At 39.2% G+C, this 20,611-nt stretch overlaps 1 protein-coding gene across 1 annotated transcript in view; it reads right to left on the bottom strand.

Annotated features, from left to right (window-relative positions):
• RNF169 (ring finger protein 169) overlaps positions 1-20,611 on the bottom strand; it is a 96,648-nt gene that overhangs the window by 38,192 nt on the left and 37,845 nt on the right. The gene's annotated exons all lie outside the window — the stretch shown is intronic.

Raw genomic sequence — 20,611 nt, 5'->3', positions numbered from 1 at the left:
CACAGAAAAGTATACAAATAAAGGAATGATAAATTATCCATTCACCACCACCAAGATCAAGAAACAGTTTATTACCAATACAGCCCTTATGCTTACCCCTCACCCAAAAGTGAGTGAACTATGGTAGAAACCATGATTCTGGTTTCTAATACCAAAAAAAATCATTTTACCTATTTCTGAATTTTATATAAGTGAAGTCTTACATGCTTACTGAATCTTTCTGCCTTCACTCAATATTCTATTTGTGATATTCATCCATGTAGGTACAAGCAGTTTATTATTTGTTTTGCTGTATAGTATTGTGGTGTTTGACAATAAAACAATTTAACCATCCTATTGTTGATGGATATTTAAGTAGTTTCTATTTTTGGCTATTTATAAATTGACTGCTAAAAATATTATGGAATATGTATGCAGGTATACACAATGTTCTCTGGAGTGTATCTTAGAACAGAAACTGCTGAGTCATAAGGTATGCAGCCACAGTTTTCCAAACTGGTTATACAAATTACATGCCTCCCTCCCCAGTGTAGAATGACAGTTGCTCCCAGCTTTGCTGACACTCAGTACTATTTGTCAATTTTAGCCATTCCAGTGTGTATATATTGGCACTGCATTATTATTTTAATTCGTATTTCTCTAATGATTAAAGATGTACAACAGCTACAACAGCTTTACATGTTTATTATGCGAAAATCCTCTTTTATGAAGTGCCTATTGATATCTTTACCCTTTTTTCTTTTAGATGTTTTTTTTCCTCTAGTAATTTGTAAGAGTTCTTTATATTTTTTGGATATGAAGCAGTTGTCAGGAAAAATATATGAATACATATATACATATATCTTATATGTATGTACGTGTGTGTATGTGTATATATACATGTATACTTTTTCCCCCTCTCACACAGAAGCTTGACTTTCTCACTATCTTAGTACAGCTGTCACTCGGAATATGTGGGGGATTGGTTCCAGGACCCCCACATATACCAAAATCCATACATACTTAAGTCTCAGAGTAGGCCCTGCAAAACCTGCCTAAATAAAAAGTCGGCCCTCTGTATCTGCAGGTTTTGCATCCCATGAATACTAATTTTCAATCCGTAGGGTTGCAAAACAAAATGTGCATATAGATAAACTCACGTAGTTCAAATCTCTGTTATTCAAGGGTCAACTATACTCTTCTGAAGACAAGAAGTATCAGGTTCTAATGCAGTTCAATTTATCACTCTTTTACCTTATGGTTGGTGCTTTTTCTATCCCATTTATAAATGTTGCTTACCCCACTATCATAAGAATATTCTCCCATGTTATCTTTAACAAGCTTATTATTTGACCTTTCAGTCTACATAGAATTCATTTTTTATGTTAAGATATAACCCACATATGACACATATGGAATGTATAGTTCAATGAGTTTTGTCAAATGTATATATCCATGTAATCATTTCCCTAATCAAGATACGGAACATTTCTGCCCTCCCCAGAAAGTCCTTTTGAACCTACTGGCAATCAATCTCCCAAACCACTTAGCCCCAGGCTACCACTAATCTGATTACTATATTAGTTTTGCCTATTATAAAAATATACAAGATGTATTTCTTTGTGTTAAGTTTCATTCACTCAGCATGATACTTTTGAGACTGATTCATCCATGTTACTGAGTTTACTAATAAGACACTTCTTTCTGCGGATAAGATATAACACATTGTATGAATAAAGCACAATTTGCTTATCCACAAGTGTTGGACATTTGGGTTGCTATTTAGTTCTGGGCTATTATGAATAAATCTACTGTGGACATTCATGTCATTTTGTGGACAGGTGTTTTTATTTTGGTTGGCTAAATAGCTACAAGTGGAATTGCTGCATCACACAGTTAAGTGTATATTTAAATTTATAGAACAACAACCAAAAGGTTTCCAATGGTGGTTATATTTTATACTCCTACTACTGCTGCATGAAAGTGTATCTTATTTTGTGGAATGTCTGTTCAAATCTTTTGTCCTTTTTTTTAAACCTTACTACTTAGATTAGCAAGAGTTCTTTATATATTCTGGATCCAAGTCCATTGTTAGATACACATTTCTTAACATTGTCAATAGGTTCTCAGAAACTGAAACTTCAAGCAAATGACATATAATAAAAGAATTTTACCATAGGCTAACTGGTATAAAAGAGTTAAGTTCCGACAGCATATTTCTATTCACAAAAAAACACCAAACTTCTAAATAAAGACCCAACTACTTCTAATATTAAACACTGAGATGAATGAGAGCTACACATACATTTAAGAAAGATAAAAACAAGCAAGATAATTATTTACCCAATTTTGGTGAATCAGTGAGTGATAGTGGTTGCAGTAGTGATGCGTTAAATCAAAGAATACATGTTTGCAAAGAAAAACTCTAAAGAGCACCTCCTACCACTATGCAGTGCAAAAACAATGACAGATATGATAGGCTCACTGAGCACTTTCGTACTACATAGTTCATTGTTCTCCATTTGTATGATTATCATATACTTCACAAATTGTTATTTTACACAAATTTGTACTCATTTATTCACTAATTTCCTAACCTATTTATTCCAGTTCAGGGTTACAGGTGGCCAGAGCCTATCCCAGCAGCTCAGGGCATAAGCTAAGAACAAACCCTTGACTGGACACCATTCCATCACAGGGCACACTCACACACACATACCCACTCACTCAGACTAGGACAATATAGATATGCCAATTCACCTAATGTGCACATCTTTGAGATGTGGGAGGAAACCAGAGTATCCAGAAAAAACCCACACAGGTATGGGGAGAATGCAAACTCCATGCAGACAATGGCCCTGGCTGAGAAGTGATTTTTTTCTCTCATCAATGTCATAATGAAATGATGTTGAACAAAATAACATCATTGTTGAACAATGACCTGCTGTATATAGTATACGATATGGGTCCAATTTCATTCTCTCACCGTATTCTTAAATTCTCTCCATGCAAGGGCAGAAATGCCTGTACAATATTTACCACCAATCCATGTATCTTGAATAATGCTCATTTCCTCATGAAAAATTATTAATATTTATCTTCATAATTGTTTATTAACATAATTACTGATTCTAGGTGATGGATATATGGAGGTTCATTTTTATTATTCTTCCCAGTTTTATGTCTGTTGAATATTATAAAAATCAGAAATTCTGAGATCATTTATAACATCTGTTATGTTTGTTAACAAACCTCAGGTACTGGGTGATGATTAAAATAACTGATGGGCTTATAGGAGCCTAGGAAGTGAAAATTCTGATTATAATCTTTTACATACTAAGTAACTACTCCAGAGTATATATTTCCTGTTAGTACTTAAGATGTTAACTAGCCATCCTTGGAATATAGGCTAAAACATATATACATGCCACACTATTTCAAATAAGGCATTTAAAAATATATTTCATAACACCCAGAACATATCTCATATCTCTTATCACAGACTTCTAATATAAATTACTTGTGTTTGGTCGGGCATGGTGGCTCACACCTGTATCCCGACACTTTGGGAGACCAAGGCAGGCAGATCATTAGGTCAGGAGATTGAGATCATCCTGGCTAACACGGTGAAACCCCAACTCTACTAAAAATACAAAAAAAAAATTAGCCTGGCGTGGTGGCAGGTACCTGTAGTCTCAGCTACTCCAGAGGCTGAGGCAGGAAAATGGTGTGAACCCAGGAGGCAGAGCTTGCAGTGAGCCAAGATCGCCCCACTGCACTCCAGCCTGGGTGACAGAGCAAGACTCCGTCCCCGCACCCCCCCCAAAAAAAATTACTTGTGTTCAATTACTTGTTTTCAAATCCCTTTTCCCCCAGATACTGTGAGCTTCTTCTAATCAGCAACCTATGCATCCTTGATTTCCACTCCCCTACTTGAGTTCCAGATACAGGGTCTGTGTTCAATAAGCTCAGTTCCACAAATATTTACAGTGCATCAGATTCTATGTGTTAGGCAAATTTTTAGTGCTAAGACTATAGTCTTGACCAAAAATGACAAAGTTGCTCACAAGCAGAATGCTGTTGAAGATTGGACTAATTGATTTTTTTTTTTTTTTTTGGAGACAGAATCTCGCTCTGTTGCCCGGGCTGGAGCACAATGGCATGATCTCAGCTCACTGCAACCTCCGCCTCTCAAGTTCAAGTCAGTCTTGTGCCTCAGCCTCCCGAGTAGCTGGGATTACAGCTGTGCACCACCGCGCCTGGCTAATTTTTGTATTTTTAGAGACGAGGTTTTGCCATGTTGGCCAGTCTGGTCTCGAACTCCTGACCTCAGGTGATCCACTTGCCTCGGCCTCCCAAAGTGCTGAAATTACAGGCGTGAGCCACCATGCCCAGCCTGGACTAACTGATTTTTATAAACGGTCCTTCCAACAAAGATATTTTTTGACACAAACCATACCTATTGTGGTGACTGTTCCATGCTTTGTGAGGAACCACTGTATTCTCAATTCCACCATAAAAGGTTAACAACCAGACAGTGCCATGGGTATAGGGCTTATGGGGGGAGTGCTGCTCAATGGTACTTTAAAGACTAGAGCTTATATATCCATAATTTTCTGATTTTCTTATCTCAACTGGTTAAATGGACCACCATCCAATAATAGTAGACTAAAGAAATAATTTGGGAGTGCCGTAGAACCATACAGTCTCATGGTGTTTAATTAATCCTTCTCCTGACAAGGGGTAACAGGTTTTTCCTTATAAAATAAAATGATGCACATGAAATAGTAAACTATGAGTTATGAACATTTTACTCATGTTCTGGTTATCTCTGGGCCAATGGTTCTCAATCTGGGACCCTAGATTCTAAGGGGGGTTTCACAAGCTAATAATGGGAATATTTAAGTTAATTTTTAACATATTTTTTAAAATCTAACAAATTAGACACTTATAGTCCATAAGTTTCTATCTATTAAATATCACCCTCTTTGCTTTTTAGAGACAGAGTCTCACTATGTTGCCAAGGCTCCAGTGATCCTCCCGCCTCAGCCTCCCAAGTAGCTGGGATTATAGGCATGCACCACTGTGCCTAGCTTAAGTATCACCATATTAATAAGTAGGCTGAATACACTTTTTTTGATATCTAGAGCTTTTTAATAGCGCTATTAAAATACTTTAAATTCATATGGGGATCATGAAAGGAATATAATACAAGCTGGTAAAAAAGTTGGAGACCACTGCTTCAGAACCACCGATTCAGAACATAAACTAGTTAGATAATCAAACTGGTGTCAGAACATTTCAATTTACTTTGGTATCTAGAACAACTGATGCTTTATATTCTCTATTTCCTGTACTCTCACTTGGCAGTAACAGCTACGGCTTCTATAGGGTCTGACTGGTGACTACTGCTGATGCTATCCACAAAAACAATGTATTTGGGGTGAAAGGACTACTCTTAGCTCCCGTTTACAGCATCCTGAACTCACAGCAAACGATCTCTTGCATACAAGGTAACATGCAAAAAAGCCGTAACTTTTACTTGATATATCACATAAATAGCACCAAAGCATCTGACTTGCTCTTATGAGTCTTACCTAATTTTAAAGAAATCACATTTATCATACTATGTTCTCTTCACTTTAAATTCTAGACCACTTTCAAATTAAATGTTAGCTTTAGAATTAAGCATATCTAAATATTTATGCCAAAACAATATTTTACCAATTTTCTCCTTATGTAATAAGATATTTAAAATTACTTCAATACAGGTTTTAAATTATTACATGCATTTTGTAGATAGGCATATAAAATGAATTGTAGGCATCCAAGTTTACATATAAATTGAACCAGCAGATATCTTATCAGTCATATGTTTAGCTGCCAAGCCGAAAGGCTGAATGAAAAGGGGGACAGTTGCTTACGGGAAGCAGAAAGAGCTCTTAAGTCATCACTGTAAAAAGACAAAGACACATCTTCACTGTCCAAGTTCAAGAAAATTGAGAATTCATTTGTGTTTCATATCAGTAACTTGCCAGCCTCCAACTATGATTTTTTGAGTTTTCTGTTTCTTACCCAAAGGCAGCAAATAAATGGTAGCAACAGAAGGAATTACTTTGTGCTAGATTTTTTAGAATTCCAAATACTAAATATTAATAAGTAATACTTATATACAGTTTACTATGCACCAGGCACTATTTTACAATAACCCTATAAGCTTGGTACTATGATGTCTACTTACAGACCAGAAAACTAAGACATGGAGAACTCAAATAGCTTGCCCAAATTCACATACTATTAAGTGGCAGAGCCAGGATTTGAACTCAAGAAGTCAGCTCTTAATCACACTATTGTTTCTCAGCTTAGGGTAAAATATCTACATCATCTGTATTATGATTTGTTAAACACCTGCATTTTTAAAAAAGTTTGCAATAAACAAAAAAGTTTACTCTCAAATGTAAACAACAAATAAGACCTTAAACCCTGATTTGAATCTGGAAAAATATAACCAAGTTTGCAATTTTAGAGGAACACTCGTCACTGAAAGCAGATTACTTGTGAGGTTTTAAACAAATTTAGCTAGAGATGGGTATTTTAAAAATCAGTTTATCTTATGGAATCTTTTCTACATATTATATTTTTAAAAGTTATTTCTGACTCTTGAATGGTTTTGGATTTAGGGAAAATATTGGCATATATGTGATATATTACAATATTTTCTATAATTCTATACAGCCATTAAAATGTTGACATAGATCTATATTGATATGGAAAACTTCATGTGATATGCTAAATTTTAAAAGGGCAGTAAAAGTGGCATGCATAATGTGATCTTAAATCTGTTTTTAAAGTCTTAAGCTTAAATTTCTGATAAATATTTAAACATGTTAATTAGGTGGCAGGATTACTGGCGATTTTCCCTTTCTGCTTTAAAACTTTTTGATAACCTGAATGTTTCTTTCCCAATTAACAGAAATGCACAATTCTGCTTATGTTCATAAGCAGAAAAAAATAAAGCTATTCTAATTTATTAAAAGCCTCACTCATTACATATTTTAACAAAATATTTTATTTTATACTAGAGACAACAGTGGTAACAGCTTCTGGAAAATTCCTTAATTTGGCTTCCAAGTAGTAGTTAAATGATTTTATTAATACTTAAACCATAAAAATAATTATACTAATATAGTAACCTTATAACTACTGATCCTAACCCTAAACAATAAGACAAGGAAAAACAGCACACTGCAGAAATAACCTGAATAACCTGCTATTCTAATTGAATTTGATCGTGTTTTGAATGCTCCAAGTGTGTTCTTTTCTTTGAAAAGCACATTATTTGACAAAACTGTTTCTCCACATCTGGGTAGTTACAAATAGCAAAAGGAGACAACTATATCTAATGTTCTTGGATCCTGAACATCCTATAAATTAACTGTTCTTCCCTCATGTAGTTAAAATTCAAACATTATATTCAGAATTTTTCCTTCTTCTTAATACCACACCTGTTACCTGTACATCTTAAAGATGTACTATGAGATTCTGTACTTACCTTCTGGTTCTAGAGATATTCTAGCACATGCTAAAAGTGGGCATTTCTTCAAACATTATATAACATTTCAAAAGAAAGAAGAAAAAATAGCAATAGTGTAGGAAAAAAAAAACCCACTGGAAATCTTTTTTTTTTTTTTTTTTTTTTTTTTTTTTGAGACAGGGACTTGCTCTGTTGCTAAGGCAGGAGGGCAGGGATGCAAACACGACTCACTGCAGCCTCAACCACCCAGGCTCAAGCAATCTCCCCAGTTCAGCCTCCTGAGTAGCTGAAACCACACCCGGCTAACTTTTTAAAAATGTTTTTGTGGTGATGAGGTCTCACTATATTGCCCAGGTTGGTCCCGAACTCCTGGGTTCAAATGATCCTCCCACTTCAGCCTCCCAAAGTTCTGGGATTATAGATGTGAGCCACTGTGCCCAGCCAAATCCCTAGAAATCATAAAATATATCTAGCTGTATCATGAACCAGCCATATATACATCCTTACACAAGTCATTTCTAATAAGAGAAGGGGCTATGAAACTAGATGATTAGAACTTCAATTAGATAAGTACTCAGTGAAGAGCTATGTGTAAGATATTACGTTAGATACGGTGGAGCTAAAGAGACTAAAACAGACAGATCTATCTTGAAAGATTTATAATCTAATAAGAAAAAGCTTTTAAAATAATCTGCTTGTTCTGTGGTATAACAACATATTTTAAACTTTCTAGATAAATAAAGCTACTTCTAAAATAAATAAATCAAAATAAGAAAAAGGCCAGCTCAACAGTTCACGATACACTGCATAGCCAAATGGATTTAAGTGCAATTTTTTTTTTTAATACTTTAAGTTCTAGGGTACATGTGGCTAACGTGCAGGTTTGTTACATATGTATACTTGTGCCATGTTGGCGTGCTGCACCCATCAACTCGTCAGCACCCATCAACTCGTCATTTACATCAGGTATAACTCCCAATGCAATCCCTCATCCCTCCCCCCTCCCCCCTCCCCGTGATAGGCCCCGGTGTATGATGTTCCCCTTCCTGAGTCCAAGTGATCTCATTGTTCAGTTCCCACCTATGAGTGAGAACATGCGGTGTTTGGTTTTCTGCTCTTGCGACAGTTTGCTGAGAATGATGGTTTCCAGCTGCATCCATGTCCCTACAAAGGACACAAACTCATCCTTTTTTATGGCTGCATAGTATTCCATGGTGTATATGTGCCACATTTTCTTAATCCAGTCTGTCACTGATGGACATTTGGGTTGATTCCAAGTCTTTGCTATTGTGAATAGTGCCGCAATAAACATACGTGTGCATGTGTCTTTATAGCAGCATGATTTATAATCCTTTGGGTATATACCCAGTAATGGGATGGCTGGGTCATATGGTACTTCTAGTTCTAGATCCTTGAGGAATCGCCATACTGTTTTCCATAATGGTTGAACTAGTTTACAATCCCACCAACAGTGTAAAAGTGTTCCTATTTCTCCACATCCTCTCCAGCACCTGTTGTTTCCTGACTTTTTAATGATTGCCATTCTAACTGGTGTGAGATGGTATCTCACTGTGGTTTTGATTTGCATTTCTCTGATGGCCAGTGATGATGAGCATTTTTTCATGTGTCTGTTGGCTGTATGAATGTCCTCTTTTGAGAACTGTCTGTTCATATCCTTTGCCCACTTTTTGATGGGGTTGTTTGTTTTTTTCCTGTAAATTTGTTTGAGTTCTTTGTAGGTTCTGGATATTAGCCCTTTGTCAGATGAGTAGATTGCAAAAATTTTCTCCCATTCTGTAGGTTGCCTGTTCACTCTGATGGTAGTTTCTTTTGCTGTGCAGAAGCTCTTTAGTTTAATGAGATCCCATTTGTCAATTTTGGCTTTTGTTGCCGTTGCTTTTGGTGTTTTAGACGTGAAGTCCTTGCCCATGCCTATGTCCTAAATGGTATTACCTAGGTTTTCTTCTAGGGTTTTTATGGTATTAGGTCTAACATTTAAGTCTCTAATCCATCTTGAATTAATTTTCGTATAAGGAGTAAGGAAAGGATCCACTTTCAGCTTTCTACTTATGGCTAGCCAATTTTCCCAGCACCATTGATTAAATAGGGAATCCTTTCCCTATTTCTTGTTTTTCTGAGGTTTGTCAAAGATCAGATGGCTGTAGATGTGTGGTATTATTTCTGAGGACTCTAAAAACCACATGATTATCTCAATAGATGCAGAAAAGGCCTTTGACAAAATTCAGCAGCCCTTCATGCTAAAAACACTCAATAAATTCGGTATTGATGGAACGTATCTCAAAATAATAAGAGCTATTTATGACAAACCCACAGCCAATATCATACTGAATGGGCAAAAACTGGAAAAATTCCCTTTGAAAACTGGCACAAGACAGGGATGCCCTCTCTCACCACTCCTATTCAACATAGTGTTGGAAGTTCTGGCTAGGGCAATCAGGCAGGAGAAAGAAAGAAAGGGTATTCAGTTAGGAAAAGAAGAAGTCAAATTGTCCCTGTTTGCAGATGACATGATTGTATATTTAGAAAACCCCATTGTCTCAGCCCAAAATCTCCTTAAGCTGATAAGCAACTTCAGCAAAGTCTCAGGATACAAAATTAATGTGCAAAAATCACAAGCATTCTTATACACCAGTAACAGACAAACAGAGAGCCAAATCATGAATGAACTTCCATTCACACTTGCTTCAAAGAGAATAAAATACCTAGGAATCCAACTTACAGGGGATGTAAAGGACCTCTTCAAGGAGAACTACAAACCACTGCTCAGTGAAATAAAAGAGGACGCAAACAAATGGAAGAACATACCATGCTTATGGACAGGAAGAATCAATATCGTGAAAATGGCCATACTGCCCAAGGTAATTTATAGATTCAGTGCCATCCCCATCAAGCTACCAATGAGTTTCTTCACAGAATTGGAAAAAACTGCTTTAAAGTTCATATGGAACCAAAAAAGAGCCCGCATTGCCAAGACAATCCTAAGTCAAAAGAACAAAGCTGGAGGCATCACGCTACCTGACTTCAAACTATACAAGGCTACAGTAACCAAAACAGCATGGTACTGGTACCAAAACAGAGATATAGACCAATGGAACAGAACAATTTGCCTTTTAAAAAGACTTTTTCAACTTACTCTCTTGACAGCAGTATAGAGAGTCCATTTTCCTCAAATCCTTGCCAAACCTTTTTCATTGTTTTGATATTTTACTATCTGCTAGATTAAAAGATCTCGGTTTTTTTTGTTTTTTTTTTTTTTTTTGAGACGGAGTCTCGCTCTGCCGCCGAGGCTGGAGTGCAGTGGCGTGATCTCGGCTCACTGCAAGCTCCACCTCCCGGGCTCACGCCATTCTCCTGCCTCAGCCTCCCGAGCAGCTGGGACTACAGGCGCCCGTCACCGCGCCCGGCTAATTTTTTTTTTTTGTATTTTTAGTAGAGACGGGGTTTCACCGTGGTCTCGATCTCCTGACCTTGTGATCCACCCGCCTCGGCCTCCCAAAGTGCTGGGATTACAGGCGTGAGCCACCGCGCCCGGCCAGATCTCGTTGTTTTAATTTACATTTCCTTCATTACTACAGAGGAGTAGCATTTATGTTAATTGACCATTTGTATGTTTTCTGTGATTTCTTGTTTATAATATTTAAATCTGAAAACCAGTTCTATCTTTTGGGTATTTGTGATCTTGATTGCTAATGGCATGCTTTTTCGTTGTTGTTTTTCCATTCTATTATATATTTATTCTATTAAAAGAAGTTTTCTGACATTTTATGGTGTTTTTAAATGGAAGGAGAGTATTAGCACATGCTCAGTCCTTCATCTTGATATATTGCTTAATGGAAAAGATTTTGTAGTATTGGTTCTTGTTATATAAGGATGTGCAGTAAATGCATGTTGAAATGAAAAAATTTTAGGAAGAAATTACTTCAGTATTGATATCTTTTAATGTTTTCATTCTATATAAGACTTAGCCATCTTTGTCTTTTGAAATAATTGATTTATCTCTAAAAATATTAATTACTGGTTGAATTAAGCTTATTATTTTCACCATTATTTCTTCTGCTTTGCTTGTTAGATGCTTAACTTTGACTTCATGGTTCAGTAATAGTTACTTTGTTTTGATTTGGGAAACACATGATCCAGGATAGTCTTGTTTGTCTTTGAATCAATGGACTCTGAAAGACTGAAGGTGGGGAAAAGATTGAAGGTGGGGGAAAAGCAGCCTTGCTTCTAGACTATTCGTTTTCCTGATTTCTACAGTGGGAAAGGTGAACTGCTTTCATTTATTCTGTGGAGCATGAGTGGTTTAGGCTTCTTTGGATTGGTTTCCCGACCTATCCATTTTCTTTTTTTCTTCCTCCGTTCTGGTTCTCTTTTTAAAAAAGTAAATGGGGTCTTGCTATTTTGTCCAGGCTGGAATGCGGTGGCTATTCACAAGTGTACACTACAGACTCAAACTCCTGGCCTCAAGCAATCTTCTCACCTCAGCTGGCTGAGTAGGTGGGACTACAGTCACGTACCACCTTCCCTGGCCTTCTGGTTCATTTTCAAGGAGTATTTTCTCCCCATTGTTGGCTGAATTATTCAAGTAGTAAGCATGCAGTTTTCTAGTCCTTAGCCAGGGAACAGAATAGTCAGATGTAGTCAGTGGGTTACCGAAGTAATTAGTAGCACTGTAAGGCAGTCATTAACTTGTGAAGGGATATTTTAGAAGTAAGTAAACTTTTTTAGGACCTAATTATCTTTGAAATTGCATTTTAAAATTTCCTTTTATTAACTTACTGCCTTGAACTGTAAAATATTAATATGAAGTACTTTATTAAAAAGAACATTGCTTCTGTTTATATGCTGGATTACGTTTATTGATTTGCGTATGTTGAACCAGCCTTGCATCCCAGGGATGAAGCCAACTTGATCGTGGTGGATAAGCTTTTTGATGTGCTGCTGGATCCGGTTTGCCAGTATTTTATTGAGGATTTTTGCATCGATGTTCATCAGGGATATTGGTCTAAAATTCTCTTTTTTTGTTGTGTCTCTGCCAGGCTTTGGTATCACGATGATGTCGGCTTCATAAAATGAGTTAGGGAGGATTCCCTCTTTTTCTATTGATTGGAATAGTTTCAGAAGGAATGATACCAGCTCCTCCTTGTACCTCTGGTAGAATTCAAAAACCACATGATTATCTCAATAGATGCAGAAAAGGCCTTTGACAAAATTCAACAGCCCTTCATGCTAAAAACTCCCAATAAATTCGGTATTGATGGAACGTATCTCAAAATAATAAGAGCTATTTATGACAAACCCACAGCCAATATCATACTGAATGGGCAAAAACTGGAAAAATTCCCTTTGAAAACTGGCACAAGACAGGGATGCCCTCTCTCACCACTCCTATTCAACATAGTGTTGGAAGTTCTGGCTAGGGCAATTAGGCAAGAGAAAGAAAGAAAGGGTATTCAGTTAGGAAAAGAAGAAGTCAAATTGTCCCTGTTTGCAGATGACATGATTGTATATTTAGAAAACCCCATTGTCTCAGCCCAAAATCTCCTTAAGCTGATAAGCAACTTCAGCAAAGTCTCAGGATACAAAATTAATGTGCAAAAATCACAAGCATTCTTATACACCAGTAACAGACAAACAGAGAGCCAAATCATGAATGAACTTCCATTCACACTTGCTTCAAAGAGAATAAAACACCTAGGAATCCAACTTACAGGGGATGTAAAGGACCTCTTCAAGGAGAACTACAAACCACTGCTCAGTGAAATAAAAGAAGACACAAACAAATGGAAGAACATACCATGCTTATGGACAGGAAGAATCAATATCGTGAAAATGGCCATACTGCCCAAGGTAATTTATAGATTCAATGCCATCCCCATCAAGCTACCAATGAGTTTCTTCACAGAATTGGAAAAACTGCTTTAAAGTTCACGTGGAGCCAAAAAAGAGCCCGCATCTCCAAGACAATCCTAAGTCAAAAGAACAAAGCTGGAGGCATCACGCTACCTGACTTCAAACTATCTACAAGGCTACAGTAACCGAAACAGCATGGTACTGGGACCAAAACAGAGATATACACCTATGGAACAGAACAGAGTCCTCAGAAATAATACCACACATCTACAGCCATCTGATCTTTGATATACCTGAGAAAAACAAGAAATGGGGAAAGGATTCCCTATTTAATAAATGGTGCTGGGAAAATTGGCTAGCCATAAGTAGAAAGCTGAAACTGGATCCTTTCCTTACTCCTTATACGAAAATTAATTCAAGATGGATTAGAGACTTAAATGTTAGACCTAATACCATAAAAACCCTAGAAGAAAACCTAGGTAGTACCATTTAGGACACAGGCATGGGCAAGGACTTCACGTCTAAAACACCAAAAGCAACGGCAACAAAAGCCAAAATTGACAAATGGGATCTCATTAAACTAAAGAGCTTCTGCACAGCAAAAGAAACTACCATCAGAGTGAACAGGCAACCTACAGAATGGGAGAAAATTTTTGCAATCTACTCATCTGACAAAGGGCTAATATCCAGAACCTACAAAGAACTCAAACAAATTTACAGGAAAAAAACAAACAACCCCATCAAAAAGTGGGCAAAGGATATGAACAGACAGTTCTCAAAAGAGGACATTCATACAGCCAACAGACACATGAAAAAATGCTCATCATCACTGGCCATCAGAGAAATGCAAATCAAAACCACAGTGAGATACCATCTCACACCAGTTAGAATGGCAATCATTAAAAAGTCAGGAAACAACAGGTGCTGGAGAGGATGTGGAGAAATAGGAACACTTTTACACTGTTGGTGGGATTGTAAACTAGTTCAACCATTATGGAAAACAGTATGGCGATTCCTCAAGGATCTAGAACTAGAAGTACCATATGACCCAGCCATCCCATTACTGGGTATATACCCAAAGGATTATAAATCATGCTGCTATAAAGACACATGCACACGTATGTTTATTGCGGCACTATTCACAATAGCAAAGACTTGGAATCAACCCAAATGTCCATCAGTGACAGACTGGATTAAGAAAATGTGGCACATATACACCATGGAATACTATGCAGCCATAAAAAAGGATGAGTTTGTGTCCTTTGTAGGGACATGGATGCAGCTGGAAACCATCATTCTCAGCAAACTGTTGCAAGAGCAGAAAACCAAACACCGCATGTTCTCACTCATAGGTGGGAACTGAACAATGAGATCACTTGGACTCAGGAAGGGGAACCTCATACACCGGGGCCTATCACGGGGAGGGGGGAGGGGGGAGGGATTGCATTGGGAGTTATACCCGATGTAAATGACGAGTTGATGGGTGCTGACGAGTTGATGGGTGCAGCACGCCAACATGGCACAAGTATACATATGTAACAAACCTGCACGTTATCCACATGTACCCTAGAACTTAAAGTATAATAATAAAAATAAATAAATAAATAATAAAAGGCAAATTGTTATCCAACAAAACCATGTCTGCTTTATTTATTTATTTATTTATTTATTTATTTTTAAGACAGAGTCTTACTCTGTCACCCAGGATGGAGTGCCGTGATGCAATCACAGCTCACTTCAGCCTCGACCTCCTGGGCTCAAGCAATCTTCCTGCCTCAGCCTCCCGAGTAGCTAGGACTACAGGCACGTGCCACCATGTCCAGCTAACTTATTTTTTTGTAGAGATGGGGTCCCACTATATTGCTCAGGCTGGTCTCAAACTCCTGGGCTCAAGGGATCCTCCTGCCTCAGTATCCCAAGGTGTTGGGATTACAGACATGAGCCACTGTGCCCAGCCTCTTACCATTTCCTACTTTCACTTCTAGGAATTTAATTGAAGGGATTGTATTTGCCCACATATGTTCGTGGGTGCTCAGCACAGCATTCCTTTAAAACTGGGGGAAACAGGCTGGGCCTGTAATCCCAACACTTTAGGAGGCCCAGGAGGGAGGATTGCTTGAGCCCAGAAGTTCAAGTCCAGCCTGGGCAACACACTGGGCATGGTGGCATGTGCCTGTCATCTCAGCTACTTGGGAGGCTAAGATGGGAGGATCGCTTGAGCCCAGGAAACAAAAGTTGCGGTGAGCTGAGATCACACCACTGCACTCCGGCCTGGGTGATAGAGTGAGACCCTGTCTCAAAAAAAAAAAAAAAAAGAAAGAAAGAAAAGAAAAAGAAAAGTACCTATATTAAAAACACACACACCACCCTCTCCCCCCAAAAAAATGCTGTTCAGTGGAAGAAAGCAAGTCACCAAATATATTGTATTATTTCTCAAAAATCCTTCCCTCCGGCCAAGTATGGTGGCTCACACCTGTTATCCTGACACTTTGGGAGGCAGAGGCAGGAGGACTGGTTGAGCTCAGCAGTTCAAGACCAGCCTGGACAATACAGCAAGACCCTCATCTCTACAGATATAAAAACTTTTCAAGTAGCCAGGCATGGTGGTGTGCTCCTATACTTCCAGCTACTCAGGAGGCTGATGCAAGTGGATCACTTAGAGCCCAGGATCCAAGTCAGCAATGAGCTATGATCCCACCACTGTGCTCCAGGCTAAGTAACAGAGAGAGAATCTCTCTCTTCAAACAAACAAACAAATGAACAACCTAGCTTCTTTGAAGTATTTAGCCTTAAACTGTAACACTCATGACCCCTCTCTGCCACTCTCCTTCATTTACAGAAAAACTTGGCACTTAAATTTTAACTTCTCTCCAACTACTCCAGTGATCATTCTTGAAGGTCTCAATATTGGTATACTCTCTCAGTTCCTTCACCTCCTCTTTAAATACATCTTTTTCTCCATCTTATTTCAGCTATCTACTCCATAGTCATACCCTAAATTGTGATATCCATAACTAAACTATCTCCCAAGGCTCACATTTAAGCCTTTTATATTGGGACCACCACTTCCTAGCTTTCCAGCTTTATTTATATATGCTAGCAATCCTACTTTTACAATTTTCACCACCAAAGTTTCCAATCCATTGATCCTACAACTCTTTCACTGTCTATCACATCCTTTATGTACTCAATTTTCCCCTTAACCTAGATCCATCATCCAAAACTGTAAGAACTTCCCGTCCATCTACCGCATCTCTCCATCTTACTTCTGACAAAATCACAACCCCAGTTAAACCCAACATACTGCTTACTCTCAAAGTGTCCTAACCAGTCTTATTTCCATTGTTGTCCCAGGAGACAGAGGCAGCTAGCTGCCAACCCAATATCCATTTTCTCCTTCCTTACTAAGAGAACCCTGATTTTACTTAGGAAGTTAATGTTCCCAGCTAAAACATATGCTTCCCAGCCTCCCTAGTACCTAGGGCAGTTTGTGATATCCCCAGTGCTTCAGCACATACTAGTGGCACGATATTTCATTAACCAATGAATATATATCCTGATCTCATTTATACAGAAGACTAAAGTATATGTATGTGTCTGCATGCACAGGTAAGCATATAAGGGGTCTAAGATAAACACTAAACTTGATTCTAGGTACTTCTGGGAAGGACAGTGGGAAGAAAGGTAAAACGGGACTTTCACATTTTGCTCTGATTATTTTTGCGTTATTTTTCTTATGTTAAAAAACGACAATTAACTACAACACATGCAGAAAGAAAAAAAATCTAAATATATTTAGAAATATATGCCTATTCACAGAATGATAATATTTAGAAACTCATAGTGACCTCAGTAAGCATACTAACTCAAAAGCCTCTGGCTAGAAAGGATGTTAAGAACACAGCTCCCTGTCCTCAGTAGGCCCCTCGGTCTTGGTTCAGTACTGTTCTACAGTAGTCCCTTACCCCAGCCTGGTTTGTTCCCAAATCTCCCACAGGTAATAGAATCTAGGATTTTTAAATAAAGTAATACCTTTTAAAAGAACTAGAATTAGGGGAATAAAAATTCTTGTTAACTTTTTACAGCCTTTATAAAGGTTTTTACTGTCACTTAAAGTAATAGCGTATACTAAGTGAAAAGTATATTAGTAGCATATCACACATCAAATTAGTAATAATGAGTTGTATAGAATTAATTTCCACTTATCTTCCTTTGCTCAGCACAAACTTTTGAAGATCTACTGAGATCTGTTTTAGAAATCATTATGTCACTTCAATAAAATCCTTCACTCCCATTTACTGTTAATCCCTGTTCTCACACCCTATCCCAATGGACCACTAACCTATCTGTTGCTACTATTTGTCTATTCTGGTCATTTTCTATAAATGGAATAACAATATATAATCTCTTGTATCTGCCCTCTTTCACTTACCATCTTTTTGAGGTTCATCCATGTGGTAGCATGTATCAGTGGTTCACTCCTTTTTATTGCTGAATAGTATGCCATTGTATGGATATGCCATACTAGTGCCTTTTAATGTTATGGCTTAGACTTCCATTTTCCAGGTTGTACAATGGATGCAGGATAACTTGGGTACTCGGGGTGGGTGAGAGGGACCAGTAACTAACCTTTATTTAACCCAAATGATATAGATGAGTATTTCTCAAATCCAATCCAGTTTATACAGGATGAGATTATCCTAGCTTCACTCAAAAACATTATGGCATCAGCCCCTTTTAAAACCACTGTCCCATACCTCTCCTCTAACAGGAACATAAATCACAGTTCCTCAAGGTTTCCTTCTCTCTCCCAAGGTTTATAAAAACCCCTACTCTTGCCAGGCATGGTGGCTCATACCTGTAATCCCAGCACTTTGGGAGGTGGAGGCAGGAGAATCGCTTGAACCTAGGAGGCAGAGGTTGTGGTGAGCCAAGATCGCGCCACTGTACTCCAGCCTGGGTAACAGAGCAAGACTCTGTCTCAAAAAAGAAAAAAAAAAACAACCCTACTCTCACTATGTCTTTTGCTTTACCTCCTTTTTCTACCTCCTACTCCTTGTTTTCTTTAAGATTACCTTCAAACTGACAGCTTCAAAATTTCCACATTTTCAAAATGTTTAAAAAGATATATTAGAAGTAAATATTGTATGTGCACATTCTGAAATTTTATTTAAGAACCTGTTCTTTTTATGTGGTCCCTGAAAATAATTTCTTTTTCAACAGAAAAAAAACTTTGTAAGTAGTTTTAAAAGAGACAAAAACCTCACAATGCCAATATAAATGAAGCATGAAGATCCAAGTCAACATTTGACACCCTCATTTACAGGCAAAGATCAAAGAACATACAGTAACTAGCCACAGTTTCCTATTATCTTTTCTCTTTAATATGACCTTGTTAAACACTGATTTTTCATTCAGTGAAAAACACCACAATAGTGATGGCGGCAGCGGCCTGCCTGGAGTGGGCACTGTGAAGATGCCAGCTGCAGTGGGAAAGACACAGCTGGGACTGTACGCTCCACGGAGCCGGAAGGAGTCAGTGGGAGCCAGGAACAGGTAGGAGCCATGCCCACTTTCAAGTTGAAGGGGCGGGATCTCTGCCATGCCAGGTGTAGCTGCAGCCACCCAGCCATGGCAGCAGGCATCCTTGTACTCTTGGGGGCTCCCAACCCCATCCCCTACCCCTACAGGCTCAGAAGTGCCTGCTCCCACTGCCTGGCCTCTCCCCACTCCCAGCACCCATGCCAATTTCAAAGGAAAGCTGTGACTGAGCCCAGGCACTGTCACTACCTGGCTGGGTGGGAGCAGACTCGGGGTGGTGCTGACATGCCAGTGCCCTGCCACCTCGGCCCCCTCTGGACTTTGGGCACCCCAGAGGACAGGAGGAAGGCTGTGGGAGTGCTGAGAGCAGGTTGGCACAGGCCTGCAAATGCCCTGTGGCACAGCCTGGGCACTGTGGGTACTGTACAGGGCAGGGTGATGGTGGCAGGAGGTAGATAGGCTCTTGGGCAGAAAGGGGCGGATCCACCTTCAAGTTGGGGATGACCTGAAGCCGGGGGTTGGGCTGCCAGTTCTGCAGACTGGAGTGAGAACTTACAGTGCTTTTTCCAGGCCTGCCAATGGACCAATCAGTATGCACCTCCTCCCCCCTGAAGCCCATAAAAGCCCTGGATTCAGCCAGACTCCAGCAGACATGGGGATGACCTGCCTGTGTAGGGGAGCTACCCACTGTGGATCTCCTCTCAGCTGAGTGCTGAGTAGATGTCCGGATGACCTGCCTGTGGAAAGGAGCTACCCACCTCAGTCTCTTGAGAGCTGTACTGTCACTCAATAAAGCTTCTCTTCACCATACTCACCCTCCAGTTGTCCATGTACCTCATTCTTTCTGGACGCGGGACAAGAACTTGGGACCGGGACAGAAAGAGCTGTAACACAAATGGCTGAAACACGTCCCTCACTCACCATGTTGCGGGCAACGAGAAAAGAGAGAAGAGCTGCAGCCCTTCAGGGAGCCCAGACCGAGGTGCTCCAGAGCCAGGGCTATGACACCCTCTTTGGGGCTCTGTGGTTCCTGGCATCTCCAAGCTTCCGGGCACCACCACGTTCCTCAGTGCCAGCAGTGGAAGCTGCTTGCAGTAGGCCTGGTCCAGCCACAGCCTCACAGGAGACAGTGCCCATGCCAGCACCTGGAGCTCCCTACCCAGTCGCAGCCAGTATGCCTGGCTATGCACAGCAGCTGGACCCCATGCTCGCTTGCTCACGCACCCCTCCCCTCTGCACCTGGCTCGCCTTTGGCAAGCATGGGATCCAGGCTGGTAGTGCGAGCTGAGCACAGCCTGGCAGAACGAGCAGGCAGAACGAGCCCAGTAGGCCCAAGTAAAACTTGGGCAAAGGCACCACCAGCCACAGAGGTTTCCAGCTGGCAAAGCAACACCCCAAGGATCCTGTGACAATAGCATTATTGTCTCACCTCTATCTTATGATGATGCTTGATCCAGATTAAGTGGATCACTTACATTTACAAAATATTAGGTGCTCACATGTAGAATGATTAATCAATTATAAAGCTGAGTGAGGAATGATGGTGCAGGGAGAGGGCTGGGAAAGAATGACACACATCTAGCAACATACCTCTTATTACCAACCTTTTTCACTTCTTAATTATCTAGGTGATTCCCAGACAATTAGTTTGAAAACATCATAAATAAGATGATATGGACACAGATA

The sequence above is a fragment of the Macaca mulatta genome, chromosome 14, assembly GCF_049350105.2.
Source record: "Macaca mulatta isolate MMU2019108-1 chromosome 14, T2T-MMU8v2.0, whole genome shotgun sequence".
NCBI lineage: Eukaryota > Metazoa > Chordata > Mammalia > Primates > Cercopithecidae > Macaca > Macaca mulatta.
Note: the sequence above shows the minus strand (reverse complement) of the source record. Positions and strands in the feature narration are given on the sequence as shown.